Source organism: Paramisgurnus dabryanus, chromosome 3 (assembly GCF_030506205.2).
Source record: "Paramisgurnus dabryanus chromosome 3, PD_genome_1.1, whole genome shotgun sequence".
Lineage (NCBI taxonomy): Eukaryota > Metazoa > Chordata > Actinopteri > Cypriniformes > Cobitidae > Paramisgurnus > Paramisgurnus dabryanus.
Window position 1 is genome coordinate 498844 of NC_133339.1, and position 25218 is coordinate 524061.

The 25218-nt window shown below is 40.0% G+C and overlaps 1 protein-coding gene and 2 long non-coding RNA genes across 15 annotated transcripts in view; 2 read left to right on the top strand and 1 right to left on the bottom strand.

Annotated features, from left to right (window-relative positions):
- LOC135769179 (leukocyte immunoglobulin-like receptor subfamily A member 3) overlaps window positions 1-25218 on the top strand; it is a 199657-nt gene that overhangs the window by 61490 nt on the left and 112949 nt on the right. The window lies entirely within an intron of this gene.
- Window positions 15517-20507, bottom strand: LOC135734070 (uncharacterized). Its single transcript, XR_010527120.2, has 4 exons — window positions 20440-20507; window positions 18800-18938; window positions 17395-18425; window positions 15517-15651 (listed from the first exon to the last, which is right to left on the bottom strand). It is a non-coding gene; the product is annotated as an uncharacterized lncRNA (long non-coding RNA).
- LOC135734067 (uncharacterized) lies at window positions 15667-24905 on the top strand. 13 transcript variants are annotated; one of them, XR_010527109.2, is made up of 11 exons: window positions 19200-19463; window positions 20448-20555; window positions 21179-21210; window positions 21298-21336; window positions 21416-21499; window positions 21595-21683; window positions 22648-22709; window positions 22898-22931; window positions 23066-23179; window positions 23261-23382; window positions 24766-24905. It is a non-coding gene; the product is annotated as an uncharacterized lncRNA (long non-coding RNA). The 13 variants fall into 13 exon arrangements; XR_010527110.2 differs by having other exon boundaries at window positions 20448-20513; XR_010527105.2 differs by having other exon boundaries at window positions 20448-20513; window positions 21298-21499.

Here is a 25218-nt window from a genome sequence, read left to right on the forward strand (position 1 = left end):
CATTTAAGCTTTTCTTCATTTATATTATTTATGTAATGTTCACTATATGTTAATGTAAATTTTTTTATTCAATGTAGCATCACTAAACTCCTCCCTCCCTAGATTGTTTGTTTAGATCTACACCTTAATGTTTCACCAGATCATCAATGCACTTTAAATATACTTACAGTACTTTCATAGCAACATACTATGATTTGGGATAGTTTTAAATACTATATAGGGCAGATAGTATGCAAATTGTGATGCAGGGGAGGTACATGGTGTTATAGAGGAAGTATTGAGGTTTTAACACAGAGTGTTTAATGTTTAAGTGTCAGTCATCAGTAGATCAGTATGGAGTTGATTTCTCTTCCTCTAGTTCTCTGTGAGTATTATCTTCTCTCTATGGATTTGACTACACATCAATTACTCTCACATTGTCTACATCAAGAGATTTACTGCTCCTGTATTTTTACAAAATCTTTTCATGTTGGACTCATGAGTTGCTTTTCATGAGTTTGAATCTTTATCTCATGATATATGAGTGAATGATGTTTGTGTGAGACAGTAAGTGTGCAGATAGTCTTGTGTGTTTGGTGAAACAGAAATGTGTTGTGTTGCAGATGAATAAGGGGCATCAGCAGGGTTGGGGAAAGTTACTTTTAAAAGTAATGCATTACAATATTAAGTTACTCTCCAAAAAAGTAATTACGCTACTTAATTACTTTTCACAGAAAGTTAGACTTGCATTACTTTAAGTTACTTTTGCATTACTTTTTTTGGCTGAGGCTTGATCTATTTTAGGCCTTGCAGGTGTTTTTTATGATTGAGAAGCTTTGCATTCAGTAATTGCGTATTTCCATTGCAAAAATGTCAAGCTCTGGCCTGCCATCTCTGTTTCTGACTCAAACTGTTCTCGCTCAGGCGCACAAGCATATAGTTCGTAATTCTACGTTAAGGGGTTGTGTACACCAAAACTTGTACACCCGCGGCCGGCGCATGTTTTCAATTGTTTCCAATGGAAGCTCGCTGTTTTTCAAATAAGCCAGCAGCTAGCGGGTTCCCTTTCAATACGGTTCACTTCGCATTGCGTCAGTTAGCTGACGCTATGGGGGGAAACTCCTGTTTACTCCGTGACTGAAGCCTATTGGTTAACGTCTGTACAAAGTACAGACCAATGACGTTTGAACCCGCGCGCGGGAGGAACGCGTCCTTATATAAGCGCGGTTCAATCGTCAGGAGCTCATTATTTTCTCCTTCAGCGCGAACCTCTCGCTGCTCCGAAGAAAAAGAAGAAGCCTTACCTCGCCGTTGACAAAAGCCCTGCAGCGGAGTCCAGGCCTAGCGTCTTCCCCTGCCGTTTTCCGGCTGAGAACCGAAGATAGCAGAGTCCAGGTCTAGCGTCTTCCCCTGCCGCTTTCTGGCCGAGAACCGAAGATAGCCTTCGCTTGCCGTGGTACGAGCCCTGTGCAGCGGACACACGCCTGACGAGGTCTCCCCTGCGGCCGCCCGGTAAGATCAATATTTTTAATATAAAGCTATAAGCTAAAAGAGCAGGCGCTGTTGTAATAGCGTCCAGCACAGCGGCTCGGTGAGCCTCTCTGCTATGAATTTCCTCCGAGCGCGTTACCGGTCTGGCACCTCCCACGCCGGGACCGCACTTATGCTTTGGTTGTCTTATCCATGTTTCGTGCTCCCCCTGCTGTTCCTCTCTCGCCGGGATGAACACACGGCGAGCCATGAGACTAGATGGATGCATAGACAAGCACACACGGACTAACCCTCCCTGTGTTCTGTCACACCGCAACCGTTCATGCTTACAGAGTCCCTTCGCTCCTCTCACATTCAGTGGCGAGATCTCTGGCACATATATTAATCCCCCGAGTGCATCGGGTGATACCGTCACGACGCATGGCTGTTCTGTCTGTGTTGCTGCTCCCATCTGCCGTTCCTCTCTTGTTGAGATGAACAAGCGGGGAACCGTAGACCTGGATAGATGCATACGACAAGCAAACACGGGCGGTCTGCCCCTGTCTCTGTCATAGCACAGCCACTCGTGCTCCACGCTCGCGGAGTCCCTCGCTCCTTTCCCCACAGTGGTGAGGTCTCTTAACGGCTTAGCTAGCACGCGGTATTACGGCTCGCTGCCTCTAAATGCAGCTGTCCAGTGTTCAACGATTACAGAGCTTCATGCCCCTCCCCTCCTGGAGCGGCGCGATCTCCTTCGTCTGCTCGATAGGGCCGATTCGCCGCTATTGGAGCACCAAGAACACTCATTATAAGAGAGCTTCATGCCCCTCCCCTCTTGGAGCGGCACAATCTCATTCGTCTGCTCGATAAGGCGGACACGCCTCTATTGGAGCGCTAAAACACTTATTATAGAGCTTTACTGGCCTGAGCCGATCTCACTTCAGATAGCTCATTCTTCGTCTGCCTGGTAATTTCTCTCTGGTTTAGACGGAATCAGAGGCAGAACGAATTTGTTTATAATATACTGAGGCCCGAATACCTACCTTTATTCAGTCCCATCCTATATCAGTGCGCTGAATATTGGTACATTCTTATATATATACCCGGTTTTTCTGCCCTTTTAATAAACGGCAAAACCGCGGGCCTCACGGCAGACTTCCTCTCTGCGATGGGTCCAGTCTGACATTAAACCACCTAGACATACTACCCTGCTCCGTGAGCCGTTCGGTCACCGTCACTACTGAGGCTTGTGCACCTGTACGGCTGAGCTCTGGTCTCCGCAGCACAGCTGCATCAACAGAGAACGAAACTGTCTGGGAGAAAAGGGGTTAAGTCGCGCCTCGGCTGGACTGCCCTGAAATGTTTTCTGTGTGCTGTTTATCCAAACATACTGTGTGATACTGTCGGCTATGCGACCTCACTATAGTGGCGAAACGGTATTTAATTCCTCTAAAAAGAGTAATTTCCGTGCTTACTATACTGTGTATTGACACCCACGGTTGTACGGTGTCTCTAAACACTTTATCGCCTTACTGACAAGCAATCAGTAATACGCACACACGGCCCGCTGTCCATAATTCTATCGACGCTAGCCGAAAAAACCCCGGTTTGGCCATATACTGTGTATTGACACCCCACGACTGTACGGTGTCTCTAACACCTTTCTGCCAAATTCGCTCGCAGCCCACCTCAGTTTCTCCGCTATGATGCTGATGGCGCAAACGAGCACGGTCTTACGGCTGTTATTCTCTCTTCCTAGAGGAAGGACAGCCTCAGACTTTTGCATGGCTCCAAGCTTTGAATCGCGCCCTCTCCGGACGGCCACTCAAAGGCTTACAGCCAAGCGGTTTATGACGTTTTTCTCATGCTTAAACTACCAAGATTCAAATATTAACCCATTACGATGGGCGTGCAGAGATGGAGATGGCATCCGTGGGACACGACCTACATTACGTGCCTTATGACACATTGACACAAGCTGCTAGGACCCCTTTCACGAGGCGTCCTTATGCAAAGTCTGATCCATTCTGTCTAGTGACATTTGAAAGTCAAAACCCCCCGCGAATCGTGGGTGGAACACTTTTCTCCTCACTACAGAGGCACGGCGGCTCTCTCCCCTACCTATATCTATGTGGCCGTGATAACAGCGAACCACGCTTTTACGACCGACCATTCATTTAATTCACAAGCCTGTCATCTCTCAGATGCGGACGGCGGCGGTAACAGCAAACCATGCTTTTACGGCTGGCCATTCACTTTATTCATAAGCCTGTCATTTCTCAGATGCGGACGGTGCCCGAGGCACAGCGCTCTGGAACTGTCCAAGGTCCTGTATGACACATACGTCTGACGTACATCAGACGATCAGCTGTTCATCTGCGTCACAGATCACTCACTAGAGCACCTGTCAATACAGGCTATTTATGGATCGTTGACGTTATCACCTCCCGTGACAATTATGCTCACTTGTCTTAGAGCATGGGCATGGTCTTAGAGGTTTCTCATTTGACAATTGTGACACGGCCGGCTGGTCCCCGCCGTCCACGTTGTCAGTTTACAGCTTCGACATCCCTGCTTCGCGCACTACTGAGGTTTGTTGCATTAAAGGTGCGCCCATTAGCTCACCTGTATGCACGATATGGTTTTTAATTATATGCGTCCACCGTGCGCTTAGAGAAGCTCACATGTACACGCTATAACATTTTGGTATACAATAAGATGCGCTTGGGAAACCTCACCTGTATACACGGCTGTGTTATGCTTTGTGGCACATACATTGTTGTTCATCTGTGTACGTTCACGGTGCGTTGGGTGCCCACCGTTACGTTCATCAATCATATCTGTACACATTCACGGCGCGTTCTGTGCACTGATTTATCTATACGCATTCACGGTGCACTGAAGAGTTCACCCGTGTGCGCACAATTTATTATCAGAACACATGACGGCGCGCTCGAGAATCTTGCCGGCCTGTGCATTATAACACTCTGATTCATCTACATGCATTCACGATGTATTCAAGTGTTCACCTGTGCCCGTGCAATTTATAGTCAATACACATTTACGGCGCGCTTGGAAAGCTCACCGATCTGTGCACTATAATACTACCTATATGCATCCCGATGCGCTCGAGGGTGCACCTGGGTTCACACTATTGTGGTATCTGTATAATCCCACGCTACGAACCGTTCTGCCGCATATTATAGTCAGATCGGCCGTTCGTGAGCTTCGCAGATCACTCACTACACGTATGTCTGTTGCTAACAGTGGTTATTTAGATGGATCGTTGAAACCATCGCACTGGCTCACGCCCCTCTATGAGCTATGTCCTATATAGAGCCCACTCTGTGCGAGTTTGGCTTCTTCATGAACTTGGTCTACAGGGGTATCTATATCTATATTTGATATCTGCTACACGGCCGGCTGGTCTTCGCCGTCTACGTTGTCAGATTGTACAGCTTAGACGTCCCTGCCCTACGAGCGCAGGTTCTCTCGGCTCAATCATGCACGCTCATGCGTTTTATGTGTACACCACGGTGCGCTCAGCGAGCTCACCAACGTGACTCTGACTTTACTTATCTCGCACAGCCGCGGCGCGCTCGGTACCTCGCCGTCTTGTGCTATGTTATGTGCCCCCGGTGCGTTTAAAACCCCACCGTGTGCGCGTCAACAATTTATATGGTGCTTACACATTTGCTTTTAAAGCTGTGAATATGCCGGGTATAGGGCCACACGCAGTGTCTCTCCGGTAAGGCACTTCAGTACGTTGTGTATGCACGGCGTGATGGGATTACGTTCCCCCATAGCGTCAGCTAACTGACGCAATGCGAAGTGAACCGTATTGAAAGGGAACGCTTAGGTTACTCACGTAACCCCGGTTCCCTGAAATAACGGGAACGAAGCATTGCGTCTCTTGCCGTGCTACAAACGTCTACGCAGCGAGTGTTATTCGGCTGCGCGCTTCAGTCGAATAATAATGAGCTCCTGACGATTGAACCGCGCTTATATAAGGACGCTTTCCTCCCGCGCGCGGGTTCAAACGTCATTGGTCTGTACTTTGTACAGACGTTAACCAATAGGCTTCAGTCACGGAGTAAACAGGAGTTTCCCCCCATAGCGTCAGCTAACTGACGCAATGCTTCGTTCCCGTTATTTCAGGGAACCGGGGTTACGTGAGTAACCTAAGCGTTTTTTCCGCGCTGAAAACCGGCACTCTGCGGTTTTTCCGTGCTCGGCGCTGAGCGTCGAGAGTTGAAAGAGATTCAACTTTGGGAGAAAAGCTCCGCTCGTCAATGTCAGTTCTCACACGGCCGCCCAATCACAGTGGAGGAGGGGCGGGAAATTACCACAGCAACCAACCAGCTCGCAGCTGAAGTATCACAGCTACCAAAGCGCTCAGCTGAAGAAAGCTGGCACTCAGCTGAAAAACAGCTGGCATTCGGCGTCCTCAAGGCGTTTTCAGCCGCGTTTAAAAGTTTTGGTGTGTCCAGCCCCTGATATGTTCAGTTTAATTTGGTACATTATTATTTTTTTACTCAAATATTAATGTGTACATTTATAAAGTAATGCATTACTTTACTTATTACTTCAGAAAAGTAATATTATTACTTAATGCACTATCCTTGTAATGCGTTACCCCCAAAACTGGACATCAGTGTGTTTGTTCAGTTTTGTTTTGCACAGCTATCACAGCCTTGGCCATAAGTAGATATACAGTAACAGTTAGTGTGTATGTACAATCCTGTATCTGTGATGTGAAGTTTAGACTGTTGGTTTGATGTCAGTGTGCCGTTCTCAGAACAGTTGAACAGAGACTTTTGTCAGAGACAACCCAAACAGCAGGAGCATGAGATTATGTGTAACATTCAAGAGTAACAACAGCATTGAAGATGATTCTGTATCTGAGATGAGGATCATTTTATTGTAGCAAAGATGTTTGTGGAAACTGTAAACATGTCAACTTGCTTGTAAAACCTTTATTGAAAGTTTTTATTAACCAGGTGTTCTTAAACGTTTTGGGACCCCTTACATAGCAGAAAAATATCCAAAGACCTGTTATAGTTATACAGTTATTAAAGTTATACAGGTTTAGAACAACATGAGGATGAGTAAAGTGCTTGACTCCCATCACTGTTGTCAATAAAACCACACAATGTAATTGTCACTGCATTTATTTACTTTATAACTTAGGATTACCTTTAACTTTTTTTTAACTTTTGAAGTAAGAATAAAATATTTCTCTGTGCTCGCCTTTTGTAGCAGGAACTGTTTGTTGTGCTCAAACTGTGCTCTGCCCTTACGAAAATTAACCATGGTTTTATTGTGTTAAAAGTGTAGTAACCATGTTTTTTTTTGGTGTACTGATTACTATCAGCAAAACTGGTTTTACTAAACTAACCATGTTGTTTTTGTTTTAACTGTAGTAAAACCATGGTTAATTTTCGTAAGGGTGGGTTGGGGGGTCAAAGAGTGACATTCTGCATTCGTTTTAATAACACTAAACATATACTATAGTATATATGTAAAACAACGTTTAACAACATACTGTTAGGATTGTTTGAGGAAAACCCTCTAGTCTCAGCAATCTCCCAATGCCTCCTCATATGTTTCACTTTAGCAAACCTTTAATACATCAAAAAGTTAACCAACAAACTAGCATGACGGACAATTTAAAATAACTCTAATACATGTTAAAATTTTAAATACATATAAAAAACATGTAAACATTGTGAATCCTCATTAAGTATCAACATTCATAGCTAAATAGCGATATCTCTACCTATTCATAGTCTGCTTCCAGTTGCCAACTCTCTATTAAAATAATGTTACAATGAACACAACCTAAAACAACTGTTCATTCTTACTTGTTAAAGTTAATTTTTTGTACACTTCCAATCTGCACACGGCGGAGGCATTTTGCAGACCTGCCAACCTTGGAAATTTTTTTTGAGTACAGTAGCATTGGCCGAAAGGACAGAACATGGGTTTTTAACATATCATTTAACAAATGCACGCTGCTTTAAATTCAACCATAACTGTGACAGTAGTGCTGTTAACTGTATGTCTGTCTGTAATTTATTGTAGCTTTGTTTACAGTGCAGTACAGTACGGCATAGGCACATATCACGTGGGCGCTCGAGACATTATCCATTTATGAAACTTTATTTGATGTGGTTTGTATATGACGTTTTATTTTATTGACAATTATCAAGAGCGCGTTATTTCAGAACGCATTTAATCCGCTTCACTCGGATGTCAGGTGGATTCCCTTCACTGAGAGTAAACTTTCCGTTTTTATTTGACTAAAACTGGATGCTCTCCCCATGGTAAAATCATTGTACTTTTTCGTAAGCGCTCAATTATAAATGATGCTCATTTACAAATCAGAAGTAATGTTAGCGCATCTTGCGGTCACGTGCACGTTATGAAACGGAGCCCGCGCGACCGTCGACTTCAAAGGATTAAGCTAATGCATTATTTCATTATTTGCACATCCACCCTGACCAGTTTACCTTAGCGGGTCAGACGTCTTGACTCTCCGTTGAAAAAGATGGTCAGAAACTGCGGGTGGAGGAAGGAGATCACGCTGGATTTTGTGATTCCATCGATAGCAGACTCTTGTTACTGATTGGCCATAGGACTTTTCAATCATCCCCACTTTCTATGTGGTGGATGAGCCCAGTGCTATGGTTGGACATATTTTTCTTTTTTCTGTTGCTTCTTTTGAGTACTTCGCGCGGCAAAGGGCGTCATCAGGTTTTTGCGTAGTTTAGAGTGACAAATCGTACCACCGTACTTTGAGGTCAAAATGAGAACCTGCTACGCAAAATGCGTACAGGTTGGCAGGTCTGCATTTTGTCCTCCAAACAGTTGCTATGAGATTAGTGGAGAAGTTGCCAATGCGAGGTAAAGTTATTTTTTTAATGTTTATGCTCTGTGCCGCCACAGTGCGATTGTGCCGTTTTTATTTATTGTCATTTGATTATAATTTTTATCCCACTGTGTCTGATATAAAAAACAGTGCGACATACTGTGCAAAAAAAGTGTTGGAATTGCTGATGAAAGAAGAAATTTAATTCCTCCATCTAGCTGTTGTTAAATTTGCAGCGTTTTACTGTATATATATAAATTTTTCGCTGTAACACCACCTGAGTTTCTAATACCATTTTTATTAGTGATGCTTGATTCAACTTTCCGTGTCTACTTGCACAGATATCAACAGCGCAACCGAGTTGTATGTTGCCGGGTTGGGGTCAAAAATGGGTTTTAAATTGTATGATGCTTTTCATAAACACAGGAGACAGGAGACTTAATCCTTGGTGAAACTGAGTTTTCAAAGTGTCCTCCACCCAGTTGGTTTGCGCTGCGAGCGTACGGAAAGTGAGTGCATATTCAGCGGCTGTACGGCGGCCCTGGCGAAGATTTAACAGTTGTTCTCCGGAATCTCGACCTCTCGATGGTTGTTTAAACACAGCTCGCATGGTGCTCTTAAACTCAACAAATGTACAATGGTTAAAATTGCCTGCTGCCCACAATGCCGTAGCCCACTCTAAAGCTCTTCCGGTAAGCAAGGAACAAATCAGAGAGATCTTACCGACCGCCGTGTTGTATATGTTGGGTTGTTGGGCGATGAAAAGCTCACATTGCATCAGGAAACCCTTACACTTGTCCGGCGTGCCATCGAACTTTTCCGGAAAAGCCAAACGGGGTGTCGCTGAGGCCTGGGGCGTGGTTACAGGTCGTGGCGTTGGAGGAGTGGGGGCTGGAGTAGCGGCGGTGTTAGCTGCTGCAGCTAAACTCTGAACAGAGCGTGCAGTTCCTCCGTAAGAGATGTCAGCCGGACTAATTGTTGTTGATGAGCCACTAAGATGTTCGCTTGTGACGACATCTCGCCTGTAAGTTGTGCCAAGGTTGCTGGATCCTGCTGTGGTGAAGTCTTCTGTGACGAAGCAGACAGGTTAGGTTCCATTTGCAACTCTTTATTGATGTAATCACAGAATAGACAGACAGTAAACAGAGGGCAAATCCAAGTAAGCGTAAACGTGTAAACAATCCAAGATCGGGGCAGGCAGATATCAATCACAAATGTAATTCAGTCCAAGATCGGGGCAGGCAGAAAGCAGTCGTTAATCCAGTATACAGTCCGAGATCAGGGCAGGCGGCAGTCATCAATAATCCAAGAAACAGTCCAAAATCACACCAGAAAGCAAACACGGGTAAACACAGGGAAACGCTCAGAAATGCTGCTAGGGGCAAACAAGACTTCGCGAAGATAGAGAGGCTGAGTCCCAGGTTAAATAGGCTGTGTAAATGAGCTGCAGCTGGTGTGAAATCAGCGGGTCACAGTGCATGATGGGAAATGCAGTTCAGTATGCGGGGGAATGGAAAGTACCGGGAGCAATGGCGCTGACATCCGTCACAGTATGCTAGGAATGTATCTTAGTTGTAGAGCCCATGTTTTACATGTGAGGTCCTGGGTTCAATCCCCAGCATCTCCAAGTGCTGCCGTTATTTTGGGGCAGTCAAGCCCAGTGTTTAGAAAGTCGGGCTTGAAACCCGATGGTCGCTGGCAGGTTACGACTGTGGTGCCCTTGAGCAAGGCACCTTAAGCCCAGTTGCTCCCCAGAAAACAGTGAGTGACCATTTAAATGTGTGGAATATCTGTAAAAAGCAGATTTAGCACAATGAGCTGTAAAACATCAACTAAGAAGGAAGGAAAGAGTTTATAGAGCTGTTTCTCTTTTCTTGCACTCTTTTTTTTTAATTATCTCCTGTTGTAAACCTTACATTTCACACAAAAATATATCAGGCATCCCAATACTACTCAATATAAATGAAGTTTAAGATTGTTATCATTAGTTTATTGTAAACACTGTCTGGTTGCACCGAGCATGTTTTATTTAAAGAAATGCATTTTTTTGCAATATTTGCAATAGTAAAATCTGTATTAATAAAAATAAAATTTGTATTAAATTGCAGTAGGTAAGCATTCAGTAATTTTTGTTTGGGATTGTGTACATACCTATTTTAGCCTTTTATTTGAAAGTGATTAAGGAGAGGAAAAGAAAGTACAGGAAGGAGAGAGGGGTATGGGATTGGCTAATGACCATGAGCCGGGAATCAAACTCGTGTTGCTGAAAGTGGGAAAGCACCTGATACGCTGTAAACTGGGTGAATTTAGAGCAAGATCTCACCTCTTGCTGTTACATCATACAATATATATTACTATATATATATATATATATATATATATGTATATATATATATATATATATATATATATATATATATATATATATATATATATATATATATATATATATATATATATATATATATATATATATGGATGCAGCCATTGATCACTGGTTCGAGAAAGTGTACTTTAAGTACCAGATAATGCATTCATTCAATCGAAAATTTGAAGTGTGCAACATTCGACACTTCATGCATTCAACTGTCGTGGCTTTGCTTACAATAACAGAAGATGGGCAGGGCTATCAGGTGCCATGAAAGTAAAGTTTATCTGCTGAGATTGCACCTGAGAATCTGAGACTGATTGAGTTACACCTTCTTTGGCCAGCATTTTATTTTTTCTAACTTGACCAACCTCAACCAGTCACATTCTTCGTGCACACCCTCGCATAGAATTGCGGGACAGGACAATGAATGTATCTCTAAAGACAGGAAGTAAACCTATTATTGGATTCCCTTGGAATGCTGCCTCCGAAGTGCCATTGGTTTTAGAAATGTTTTATGTAAGGTATCGTAAACTACTTTAATGTCCTAATATAACTAGCGTTAGTCCTAGCTTAAACTAAACCCTGTCTGGGAGCCGCCCCAGGAGTGTTTTGTCAGCTTGGTTTAAATTAAAGATGACTGAAACCTATAGAACAGTGACCTCTTATACAGTATGTCAAAAGATCAAATGCAGTTTAATTTTAAAATTATGGCCCCTTTAAAACATACAAATCAACACCAATACTAATTCAAAACACTTGTTCAGGTCTTTTGTGTACAGTTTTTAAAAGTTGTCATGAATTTGACTGATTGTAGCTTAAAAATAGAAAATGTGTGTTTAGTTGTTAAGCATTCTGCCCCGCAATGATAATATTTGTATTCATGTATTTTCCATACAGATGGCTTATCAGCTTTTCTGGTTATACAGTTGAAACTGTAATAAACTTTTCTCTTTGTTCTTTACAGTGTTGATTTCAAACATCCACTCTGGACAAATTGAAGGTAAGGATTCACTCATTATTGATTCACTTATTTCATCATTCACATATTCTGAGGTTACTGATACAAACCTGCTAAAAAAAAGTAAAAAAAAAATACGATTGACCGCCATTAGGTCAATAGTGAGCTTTTCTTATGGCAATTTTCCATTGCATAGTACCCCACAGATCGGGTCGATACAGCTCACTTTTGGGTTTTTTCCACTGGATACACTACATAGTACTGTACCCAATACATTTTTAAGTACCAACACTTAGTGGACGTTCAAGCGAGCTCAGCTGATACTAAAACGTGACATTGCAGATCACTGATTGGTCTGAGAGAATCGTCACTACCAGCATCATTGCTAAATTAGAGATTAGCTTTATACCCCTGTGCGTGCTCTGTCTCAAGCAAACCTGTTTTGTAATGGCACTTTTCCATTGCATAGTACCCCACGGTTTGGTTTGGGTCAGCTCACCTCACTTTGGCTTGGTTAGCTTTTACATCGAGTTTAGTAACACTTCGAAGTGGGAGGGATTATAGGCGTGTCGTAATATTTGCACTGCGTACTGCTGTGACATCATGTGAGAGCATAATTGTACATTCCCATACATTCATTAATTTCTCAATACGCCACAAAATTAAAATTGACCACCACAAATAAATGTGCACATCGCGTTTATCACTTCCTCTGTCTCACATGAAAGTTTCTGTTCAAACACGTGGCCTCAGTCGACGCACTCCGCTGAGCCTCATTTAAATTGCATTTAAGCATATATGTGGACGTGCGCATCGCAAATGTGCCGCTACAAATTGCAAGTCTGAAAAAAACTGTTATGGTGTTCCTAATTCTCCACCTGTGGATGTTTTTCATCGCAAAAAGGGAGTTTGGGAACTTACAGCAAAGCACAGATGACATCAGGTTTATTTGAGACTGCAAGCTAGCATGAGGGTAAAGCTAATCTTTTACATTATAGCGATGATGCTGGTACCCTGCAAGTTAGCTTACGATGGGCCTGTATGGGCATAGCCTAAGGGCCCCGCACAGGTTTGCTCACTGGCGAAACGTTAGCCCCTTAGCCCTCACTTAGCCCCCAGGAAGCCCTCACATAGAGAAATCCCCAGAGTTTAATGAACACTGCTGGATGTATATATTGTCCCAATCTTACAGAGTGTTAAAAAGTAACAATGAAGCAGAATTAAAAGCGCTGTTATCCTCTCTCTCACCATCTCTGTCTGAAACCTAAAATTGCATTTTTACATCTTATTGGTAGAGTAATTTTCTTACTTTAGGTTAAGATTTTGTTTCATTTCAAGTCACCACTATTGTGATCAGTGTTTGATTTAGTTAAACTTGACTCCTGACTCTTACATTGTTCAATCGTTTGATTGCTATAACTTTGTGTGTTTAAAGGGGTCATATTATGAGATTTTTTTAAGATGTAAGATAAATCTTTGGTGTCCCAAGAGTGTGAAGGTGAGGATTTAACTACACCACAGATAATTAATTACAGCATGTTAAAATTGCAAATTTGTAGGTCTGAGCAAAAGTGAGCCGTTTTTGGGTGTGACATTTAAAATGCAAATGAGCAGATGAAACGCAAACACTGATCACAATGATGGTGATTTGTTGTAATTGAAACTCAATTGTGCTGTCAAGTCCTTCTTTCCTCCCTCTTACTCTCTGAACTAAATCGCAGTGCTTTGGTTGGATAGCACAGATGAAGGGGGCGGTATTATTATAATTCACCTTGCTACCTACCTCACAAAACAGGCGAAATCTAAACGACCTAATTTTTCACATGCTTGGGGTAAATGGCTTACCCAAACAAAGTTACTGGGTTGATCTTTATCACATTTTCTAGGTTGATAGAAGCACTGGGGACCCAATTATAGCACTTAAACATGGAAAAAGTCTGATTTTCATGCTATGACCCCTTTAAGACATGTTTGTTATAGCAGAGTGCGATACTTTGGTGGTGGTCAGTTCAGTAAATAAAGTCTAAATGTCATCATATAAAAACGTATGTATTAATTTATTGTTTGCACACTTATCAGAAGGATCTTTCTCTGACAATGTGATACTACAGTATGAAATCCAGCTCTCTCTTAGCAGTTTGTCTTTCTGAAGAATTTTGAAACACTGACACTCAAAATTAACTGCTCTACAATGTAGACACACAAATATCAAGAATCAGAGTATGAATCACAATGATGGTGACAATAAAATGAAAAGCTTCATGCTGCAATGCATGCTGGGTATTAACAAATTACAAATCTCATCCAGAACTCCCAGAATGCACTGCGCCATGAATAAATAATGACCTTTATTTACCATTTTCTTTGTCACCATTGTTGAGATTCATACTCTGATTCTTGATGTCTGTGCATTTACATCATTCAGCGGTTAATGTTTATGTGCAAACTATCAAAATCCTTCAGAATAATAAACTGCTATGAGAGTTCTGGACCTTACACTGTAGTATTTCATTGTTAACAGAAAATTATGCTTCTGATAAGGGGGAAAAACTATATTAATAAATCTGTTCATTAAATGATTATGTTTGATGTTGAAAGTGAAGTGAGTATTTGCCAATGTATGGTAACCCATACTTGGAATGTGACCTCTGCATTTAACCCATCCAGTGAATAGTGAACACATGCACTGCAAGTCGTGAACACACAAACACCCAGAGCAGTGGGCAGCTATCCCTGCAGCGCCCGGGGAGCAATTAGGGTTAAGGTGCCTTGCTCAAGGGCACCACAGTCGCAACCCACCGGTCGTGAGCCTCGAACCGGCAACGCTCGGGTTACAAGCCCGACACTCTAACCACTAGGCTACAACTGCCCTATGTTGTTTATGTATCATTTTATGTACGTTTTCTTTGCTATAACATGTGTTTTAAACCCAGCAAACAGGGGACGTCCTCCAGACGTTGCGAACGTCCTCTTAGGTCCGCATAAGGTCCGCATTGTAACGTTCGCTGGCGGACCTTCCGGGGACGTCCGCATATGATCCGCTAAATAACGTTCGCTGGCGGACCTTCCGGGGACGTCCGCATATGGTCCGCTAAATAACGTTCGCTGGCGGACCTTCCGGGGACGTCCGCATATGGTCCGCTAAATAACGTTCGCTGGCGGACCTTCCGAGGACGTTAGCATATGGTCCGCTAGACGACGTTCACAGGCGGACCTTCCGGGGACGTGAAACCACTCAGTTTTAATATAAACCCATACTACACATTTAACCATAAGGCAGGGTTACCCTTTCATGCAGACATCAAAGTAAAAATGCTGTTTTTGCTATTACTTTACTAATGAAAATCGTAGTTTATAGTATCTAATATTATTTTATAATTATTATTATTTTTTTCTTAATTTTTAAACTAGTATGCTAAAACATGGCCTTTATATCAACCCTTTACTGATTTTATTACATAGATCCCATTAAAGCAACTTACAATTTTACAATAATTTTACATTTAACGTGAATAAAAAGATCTGGCACCATGTCTTTTTTAGTTAATGATTTTCCATACTATTCCTAAGACATTACTATTGTCAATAAATCGAAATCACAATGCACATATTCATGTAATAGTTAAAGAATCCACCATTGTGAAGTTACACATCACCCAATTAAATATAAATGAAGTGCAAGTACTTGTTTATTCTGATTAATATGATACGGTGTTGTGTGGTTCAAGCGTTGTCTTTCTCATATATGAAGCACTGCATGATATATAATTGTCACACAGCAAAAATCTATACAAATACATTATATCAAGGAAAAACAAACTTGAATCTACAACTACAGCTCAAATGTAAAACTTTTATTATTGCAAAGGATTCAAATGCAAGCAAAGCAATGCAAACAGAAATGCAGAATGACATTCACTCAATCTGTTGCAAGCAATGACTTTCAAACAGCAAGTGTTAAAGAGGCCAAACACGCGGAACACAAGTCCAACGCTGAAAATTCTGGAAAAGAACAATTGAAAAAAGATACAGGTAAGACATACATCCTCATATAAACTTGAACTATATCTCAAATTCTACACCCATCATTTAAACTGTCAGAAAGTGTTGATTAGACTGCAAAATAAGGTGTACTTTGTAATTTCATAATTTTCCTTTTTTTCTATTATTTTTCTTTTTTCTATACGGTTTCTTACTAAAATGTCTTTAGTGTTGCCAGCTCTCGTGAGACAAAAAAGCAACCGCAGCTTCAAAAACAAGCCCAATATTATTATATTGTTTACTGTCAACAAATGAGCTCAAAACATTTTAACCTTCAACCCCTCTGAAATTACACATTTTTAAGTTTAGTATTAAATTGCAAAGATAACACTTTACAATAAGCTTGTATTTGTTAGCATTTGCCACCATGAACTAACAATAAACAATACTTCTACAATATTTATTAATCTTAGTTCATGTTAATTTCAGCATTTGGTAAACCATATTTCAAAGTTATATCTGTTACAGGTGTATTATATTTTGTTGTGGCATCTAGCAGTGAAATTGCGAATAGCAATCAACCTAAATTTCGAAGCGCAATGTGATTCTATGGTAGCTGCCACAGGACAAAAATGTCATTGTCACTCTGAAGCCCATGTTATAGTTGTGCGTAAGGTCTACACCGTAGGTTATCCATAGCCTGAGCGTAGCCTGATTTTTAACAGCGTGTCAGTTCTACGTGGACCACAAGCGCTGTTATTGGTTCACTAGAACCCCTCCCATCAGGTAAAAAACTGCGTCATAGCCATTTCCATTTGCGACGGTGAGAACAAAAATAGGCCAAGTTGAGGAATGACTTAACTCAAACTGCTGCAACGAGTCGCTGTTTATTTACTTCGATCACTGCTGGTCAGTGGCGCTCGTGACTCCTCATTCGAGGGGCGCTAATTCAAAATAAGTGTTCGGAGTATCATGTGTGTGGTCCCCTTTTCCAAAATATGTGTCCTGCGTGTCGAGAGATCCTATGTGCATCACATATTTTGTCAAAATAAGTGCCTGCTGCACATGCGTCAAAACCGTTTATGATAAAAGAGACGCTCACGTTCACAAAATACACACAAGACACTCCCTTAACACTAAACTCTGATTACACATGGGATTATGCGAGTATCTGGCAAAAGCGAGCATCTCTTTTATCATAAACCCTTTAGACGCATCTGCAGCAGGCACTTACAGGATCTCTCATAGCGCAGAACACATATTTTGAAAAAAGGAACCACACACATGACAAGCTACATACATGTTGTGATGAACTTTGCATCGAGCGCCCTCAAAAAAAGAAGTCACCGGCCGCCACTGCTGCTGGTCTTCTCAAAACATATGCAACAATCTGCTGTTTCTTCATTTGTGAGTTAAACTGACCAAGCTGCTTCTGTGGTTACATGCGTGGATACTGCCTATCAGCGGTCTACATGTATGTTTGCTATATTGAGCCCCTGAGACAACGTATGGATGAACACGCTCTGTAGAACAGTTTGTCCATTTAGGGCTACTGTAGAAACATGATGGTGACTTTCATGTATGCTGGCCCGCAGTGTATGGACATAAAAACAGCTCACTTAAATGTATGTCTTCATCTGTAAAAGATAAAAATCTCCATATCTCATTAAATGTGAATAAATATCAAGATCAAAATGCCGTGTTAACACTGCAAGAAAGAATTAAAACGTTTTAGGTTTTGGTGTATCAGATAAATTTGCTTACCTAAATCATTCAAGCCAGGAAGTAGGACACTTTTGGCGCTTTTCCATTGCATAGTATGACCCAGTTCAGCACAGCTCACTTTTGGGGAAGGGGTAATGGGTTTCGGATGCGAAGCCATGTGCAAAGTTACAAAAATGCAGAGCACACCACCGCGCCCATGTCTGGATGGCAGTTTTGTAACTTTGCGCATGGATCCGCATTCAAAACGCACCAAAAGTATAGGCGTAAATGTTCTGTCAGCGGAGTACAGGTACTGATGACACGGGTGTTTGTATAGAACCTGTCATGTGAGAGAGGTAGTGGAAAATCTACTTGTGGCTGTCAATTTTGATTTTGTGGCTGCATTCCATTAATATGCTCTGTTGCTCCATGTTGTGTGTGTGTGTGTGTTTGTATCACATTTACGATGATGTTACGGCAGTAGAGAGGACGCAACTTTAACAATAAGGCTATAATCAGGGGTGCACATAACTTTTTTTGTCCTGGTTCTCAAAGAAGTACCTGGAGATGTTACTTGGTACTCACACTATTCATAGCACAGACATCCTACATGCTGACATCATCACTTTTCTCCTGACTACTCTCTTCGCCATATCGCTTTTGTTTAAACATGGTAGACAATGATGTACATAAAATAACCCTGGTTATTGTTTTTTACTTATCTAATCTTTATAAATAACTACTAGCCTAACTCATATAAATGTATACTTGTACTAGCAAGCTGTCTGAAGCATTGAGATGCGGATCACTGCTAACAACACACATTAATTATCTTACCACTGATGCACGGAGAAATCTCTTATGTCAAAGTAAATTAGCTAACTATGTAACAAAATTCCAGCAACGTTGGTACACTAGAATTGTTTCTATTTGAGCATACGCACCAGTTATGTGCACCCCTGCCTATAATCTCACCCACTCTGAAGCGACACTAAACTGTACTGGAAAAGCAACGAAAGCGAGCTGAGCTGCATCGTGCCGAGCCAAGTTGTACCCTACATTGGAAAAGCGCCATATCATGACATCGGACCCTGGAACACAGAAAAGCATGAGACAGTAAAAAGCATCAGATGTTAGGTTGTGTTTGAATGCTTCCTATGAACAATTTCCCCCTGAACTATGCATGTAAATGAAATTAAACTACCTATTCTTTCTTTCCCCTTCTTAAACATCCTTTAAAACCATAGCCAAAAAACTCAAGATCTTAGCTTGTTATTAACAATATCCTTATTTGTTCCAACAAATATAACTATATAACTTGCTATACAAGTTAATTATACAAATATAACTCATTAATAATCTTATTAACAAATATTACCAAATTCAATTATTTTAGCCAGGAAAACTTAAATGTCACTACATTGAAATGTCATATATGGTTATAAAAGTATATATTTTGACTCACATCTCAATATGGTGGCCTCCAGGTCTTCATTCTTGATGGGATTCAGAAACTGTGAACTGTCTTCACAGACAAATAATACAAAGTCAGCCTAAGAGTGTGGAGTAAACAGCATCAAGCCTTTCTTTAATAAGGAACTCATCTACAAAAAACAAACAAATACTTGTTATACTTTTATGAATTGTCAAGTTGTACAACACACAGCAATTAAGATTAAGACAAACAAAAAAATCACTGATATTATTAATTCCATTGTTGTGTCTAATAGATAGAAACAACTTGTGTTGTAAAAGGAAAGATGACAGCCAGATGACGTCAAAGTATCGCGAGAGCGAGGCGAAATTTGATTTCTTGAATCCTTCTCGCGGTACTCTGACGTCATCCGGTCAAATGAGCCTCCTGACTGCGTGCGAGAACATTTTGAATTATCTGGCACGAGGCATCACACGTCAAACTTCAACTGACACAACGGTCTCGGTGAAGGGAATAAGCAAAAGCTCCTTTAAATTTCGTCATTTTTTATACACATCCCGTTTATTTTGTAGTTAATTGTTAGATAAGTAAGTAATTTCGTCAAGTTTTCGTTACAGAGTAAGATTTCGTTATCATCGTTACCATATACAGTATTTATATTGGTTCAAGAGCGCAGTTTGATAACTCATTCAAGGTTTGTAGCCATATTTAAGTTACTCGCTTACGTTACTTTGTTTAAGTGTTAGAGTAAATGTATATGGTTTTAAAGTAGTATTAATATAAGTAACTGCGCCTCAATCCGAAGGCTAACCACTGGAAGTAGCATTTGTAACTTAGGCTGTATACCTTTTACGTCATCAAGACTGTCATATTTAAGAATATTAACAATTATAAAGTTAATTATTATTCTCAGTTAATCGTAAATTGTTGTAATATGCTTATGACTTGCGAATGTAATGTTTATTTAACTGAAATAAACCAGGCTTGATGACGTATGCAGCCTGCATATTCGACCTCCGGAGGATGTAGCCTTCCGTTTGAGAAACGGCCTACAAGTTGAGCGTGCGCGAGATTCTGCCGAATTGATTCTTCAATAATGGCAAAGCAAAAAGTAACTGTCGTGATCATAGATATGTATATAAAGGCTAGATGGCTCAAGGCGGAGTCAGCTGTGTCGTCACTTGGCGGCCATCTTAGGTCAGTGCTGCCATAGTGCTGCTCCCTGCTGCTGTGGACGGAAGGTGAGTGACATACGCCAACTAAAATGCTCGTAACTTGCTGAATTCTTGACGGATTTACAAACGGTTTGGTTTTTTACAAACGTTATTAACGTGGCTATAATTCTGGATGCTTTAACATGTTTCATGAATTTTTTATTTATTTTTAGTATACGTATTCAGTGTCATAGGTACATCTTTGACGTTTATAACAAACCAATCCGTTTGAAAATCGGTAAAAAATTAAGCAAGTTATGGTCATTTAAAAGTACCTGCATCATTAAAACTCAATGCTACGAGTGAGCGAGCGCTCTGTCCTAAGATGGCCGCCAAAATGCGGACGTTTCACTCAATTGGCCATCAGCGCGGACGAGCCATCTAGCCTTTATATACATATCTATGGTCGTGATGATAACCCACATTTTAAGGTTTAAATTAAAACTCCTACCTTACCTTTCCAGGGGGTTCTGTTCCTGCAGTCTTCCAGCAATACTGGCGCGTATGACGATGCGGACACGAACTGCACAGTACAGTATACCGCCGCCTACTGTACTGTAGTAAAATAACGTGTAGGATTGAATACTGTGGCAAACGCAGTAAAAAAAGCCATTTAATTAATTGTAAAAACAATGGGCATGCCAGTTTAAGTAACTTGTGGGCTAAATCACCAAAATAAGTTTGTAGATGTGGTTCAATTATTTTTAAAATGTGTAGCATAATGGACCAGCCTGAATGTATGTAGCCTATAAATATATTGTTTAGACTTTATTTTTAAACCTTTATTTGGTGGTATATGGTTAAACCTTTTTAATGGTAGCAATAGGCTTTATACCCAGCTGCACTACTTCCTGAACTTCAGCCAGCTCCTTGTTTCCTGTCTGCCATTATTGGTCAAACTGATTAATCCAGGTGTGCCTGACCTCAGTAGTCACAACAACAATAATCAGACAGACCTGGATTTATCAGTTTGTCCAATAATGGCAGACAGGAAACAATGGGCTGGCTGAAGTTCAGGAAGTAGTGCAGCTGGGCATAAAGCCTATTAAATAAAAATCTTAAATTGAATCAAATCTCTTATAATAATACATAAAAGCTCTGGGAGGGTTGGGGGTACATCTGGGTAACATTTTAACATTTAATATATTTTGATGTGTGTGTATATATATTAACTTTCTTTATTTTGTTTTCTCAGCCTTTAAACATCTAAACATGTCCTCCAAAAAGGTAAGTTCAGCAGATCAGCTTATCTTATTCTGTAATATTGATACTGGTTTGAGAAAAACTAAGATTAAACAACGTACATGTTTCCAGGAAAAAGGGAAAAACACTGGAAAACAATTTCAGCCTAAGGTTTGAGATGGCTAACTGTGTACATTGCCTTTGTGTACTGCAAGCTGAACTTACAGATTTATATGGACTTTACTTACAGGTTTCCTGTGCTGTTTTGCTCCATTTTACAGAACAAAATAAGGCTGAGGTAGCACCATCCTTGTGGTTAGAGTGAAAGAATGTGGTAAGATTTGGTTAATGTTTTATAAAATACAAATGATAAACATGAAGGTCAGCTACATATAAAAAATAATCAAACATGCTTGTTTCCATCTGAAGGGTATTGAGACCAAAATAAATAATGTGCCATTCTGGACAAACAGCTGTGGACAATACAAGCAGTCAGAGTAGCCCATTTTCTCACACAGGTAAAGTATGCAAAGTAATACCAAACTTCTTTTTAACCTTAACAAATACTGGCAATCCAAATATACAATGTTTATGTGAGGTACTGTGCAAATGTCTTAGGCCACCATGCTACCATTAGATTTGTTATTTTTGCAATTGTATAGTGATCATATATAATTATTTCTCAGTCTCTTTATTAGAATACAACCAGAAAATACAGGAAATGTGTATGTAGTATTAAAAACCATATACCGGTAAACGTATAAGCTGAGGTGTCAAGTGTTTAGGGTAAACTCTCCTTCCACTTGAGCAATAGCAGGCAACTGCAGGATCTCTTAAACCTAAATGAAATTAAATCCTAATTTCTAATTCTAATCGAATGACTTCAGGACTTCAGTCTCCTCAAAAAAGCTCAAGATGTGTTTAGTGCCAAGAGAGGTCACACTAAATACTGACTGATGTCTGAAGAAGACATTCAGTTCTGAAAATGGATTTGTTTTTAATTTTGTGTACATTTTTCCTGTATTTACAGTTGGTATCTTAATAAAAAGAGTGAAAAATAAATATGGATGGACATTAAAACTTTGCTAAAACAACAAAGCTGGTGATAGTGTCCCAAGACTTTTGCACAGTAATGTATATTGACCAAGAGTTGTAATGATCAAAACAAATGCATGTCGTCTATTATTTTCTTTAAATGGGACAGTAAATTATCTGAAAGTGAAATCATTATTGAAGGTGATATCATTGTCACTGCATTCATTGTTACATGATTTTAAACAGTGGGAATCATTGTGTAAGTTTCTTAATAATATCAAATACTACTTTTTTGTCTTGTTGTTTCTAGACCTGAGGATAAGATTTCCAGTTTGAAAGTGAAGAAAATGAATCATTATTAACAGTAATTAGTAGTTTTTCAGCTGAGAAGCCAGGTGAAACTATAAGGACACTATGATTTACTTTCATATTATCATTCTTTTATAGATGAGGAGCAACCAGTAAGAAAAAGCAAAAAGATGTTTTGATGTTGCCTGAGGCACCTTATTGTGAGTACATTTTAATGCCATGTACAGTATTTGTAGTATAATGATGATTACTTGATTTATATTTATTAATTTAGCATATGCCTTGAGTGACTTACAAATGATAGAGCATTCAACATTTTACAACAGTTACTACAATACTTACATCATTAATTTTTAAATCTAATTAATTGTTTTTATCACAAATGCAGCACATCAGTCAATTTCTTCCAATAATGAATCAAGGTACAGTATTTTGTTATTTTTTATCTTAAATTATTGATATTGATAGGCATTTTCTTCCACACAGACTTATTGTTCATTTATTTTACTGGTGTAGTTAGTAATGTTATTAATGTTTCAAAACTCATTCTTGGAAGAAATCCTGGAGTGGAGAATCATTCTGAAAGTAGACCAAATACAGGACAACACCACAGCAGTGGTTGGAAAAATGCCGCAGACAATGAGCAAACCAAGCTGACTTTCAAAAGATGGTATGTGCCATAACACATGCAACATTACTAGTCACTGCTGACGTTTTACCCATGTTTATTACGGATTGTTTTTGTTTGTAGATTCGTTATCTGTTTCTTCAAAGGGGAGGCAGTTTGGGAGATGGGAAATAGGAGGATGCTTCAGCTACACAGGGCGAATTTCAGCAGCTCAGTTTCACACTTGCAACTAACAATGAATTATAGTGAGTCTGTGTGAATCCCAAACATTTCAAAATTATTTTTGTATATATATTGTATGTAAATTGTAATGTTGTAAATAAGAATGTACATTGTAAATGTTAATAGCACATAAACATTAATAGCAATTAATAGTCTATTTTTAAAACAAAAATAATGTTTGATGCTTTGGATACATATAGTATCATATACTCTACATAGTATACTTCTAGATGCCTTTAACACAAAAACCTACAATAATATCAAAGATCAATGTATAAGACAACTTACATTATTTTATGTCATAGTAAACTATTTTTATACTCTGTGTGACCTATGCTCTCTCTGAGATGTGTATGTTCATTTTGTAGCTGGTCAGGGTAGAAGCATGCTACCATTAGATTAGTTGTTTTTGCAATTGTGTAGTGATCATATATAATTATTTCTCAGTGTCTTTATTAGAATACAACCAGCAAATACAGGAAATGTGTATGTGGTATTAAAAACAGTATAAAGTATAAGCTGAGGTGTCAAGTATTTAGGGTAAACTCCCCTTAAACTTGAGCAATAGCAGGCAACTGCAGGATCTCTTAAACCTAAATAAAATGAAATTCTAATTCTAATCATCAAATGACTTAAGGCTTTTTTGAGGAGAATGAAGTCCTGAAGATGTGTTTCGTGCCAAGAGAGGTCACACTAAATACTGACTGATGCCTGAAAAAGACATTTACTTCTGAAAATTGTTTTGTTTTTAATTGTGTGTAAATTTTTCCTGTATTTTCTGTTTGTATCTTAAAAAAAGAGTGAAAAATAAATATGGATGGACATTAAAACTTTGCTAAAACAACAAAGCTAATGATGGTGGCCTTAGACTTTTGCACAGTAATGTTTGTTACCCATTTTATGTGTAAATGCAAATCAATATGAATATGAATTCTCCCAGTATGGTTTCCGCTGGTCAGGCTGGTGTAGCAGGATTGTTTTAGAGGGACTTTTGCACAGTACTGTATGTCCACATTTACCCACCTTTACTTTGAGTGAACTGTAACCGCAACAATAATGCCATAAGCATGAAATACTAGGTAAAAGTGAGTTGTGCATGCTTTCTAGTTTTAGCACAGAATTCTGTCTCCCTTATCTTTTAAATGTTTGCTACAGATATTTTGCAAGACATTTTAAACATATCGGGGCGGTTTCCCAGACAGGGAAATCTTAAATACATCAGTGCCCTTTGTTTAACATCATAATGCACACAAGTAATGTTTTTAGTAAGGCATGTTTGTTAAAACTAGTTATATTTCATAATTAAACTGAGGCATAGTCCTGGTTTAAGCTAATCCTTGTCTGGGAAACCACCCCAATAAATAATAACTACTTATCTTTTAAATGTGTTCATTTCGTTGTTTTAGGTTAGAAGACAACGGAAATATTTGACATGGGAGTCCAGCAGACAGCCAGAGACACGCACACACACGGAGCTGAAGCGCGTTTGACTGACGCGTACGGGAGATCAGGCACGCGCACGGGAGCTTGCTCGCGCACGCACACACAAACACGGAGCACAGGAAAATTACACCTGTTCAATTAAAATAAAAGAACTTTGTGGTAAACAATGTTTAGCGTGTCTGATTTCATTGGTTGTTGTTAGCTTGGTCAATGCACTAAAACTGAGTGAGGGTCCAAAGCTGCCTAAACAGTTTAGCAACACTGACCTGGATGTACCAAAGGGATGGAGGCTGGTAACTGGGTGACGGTAAGGTGTTTATTTACATTGTGCAATGTAGAGGCAGTTTCCAATAAAGTGCTGGTGATATTTACAAGTCCTTATTTACAGTAGAAAAAATAATCCAAAAATGTATTTA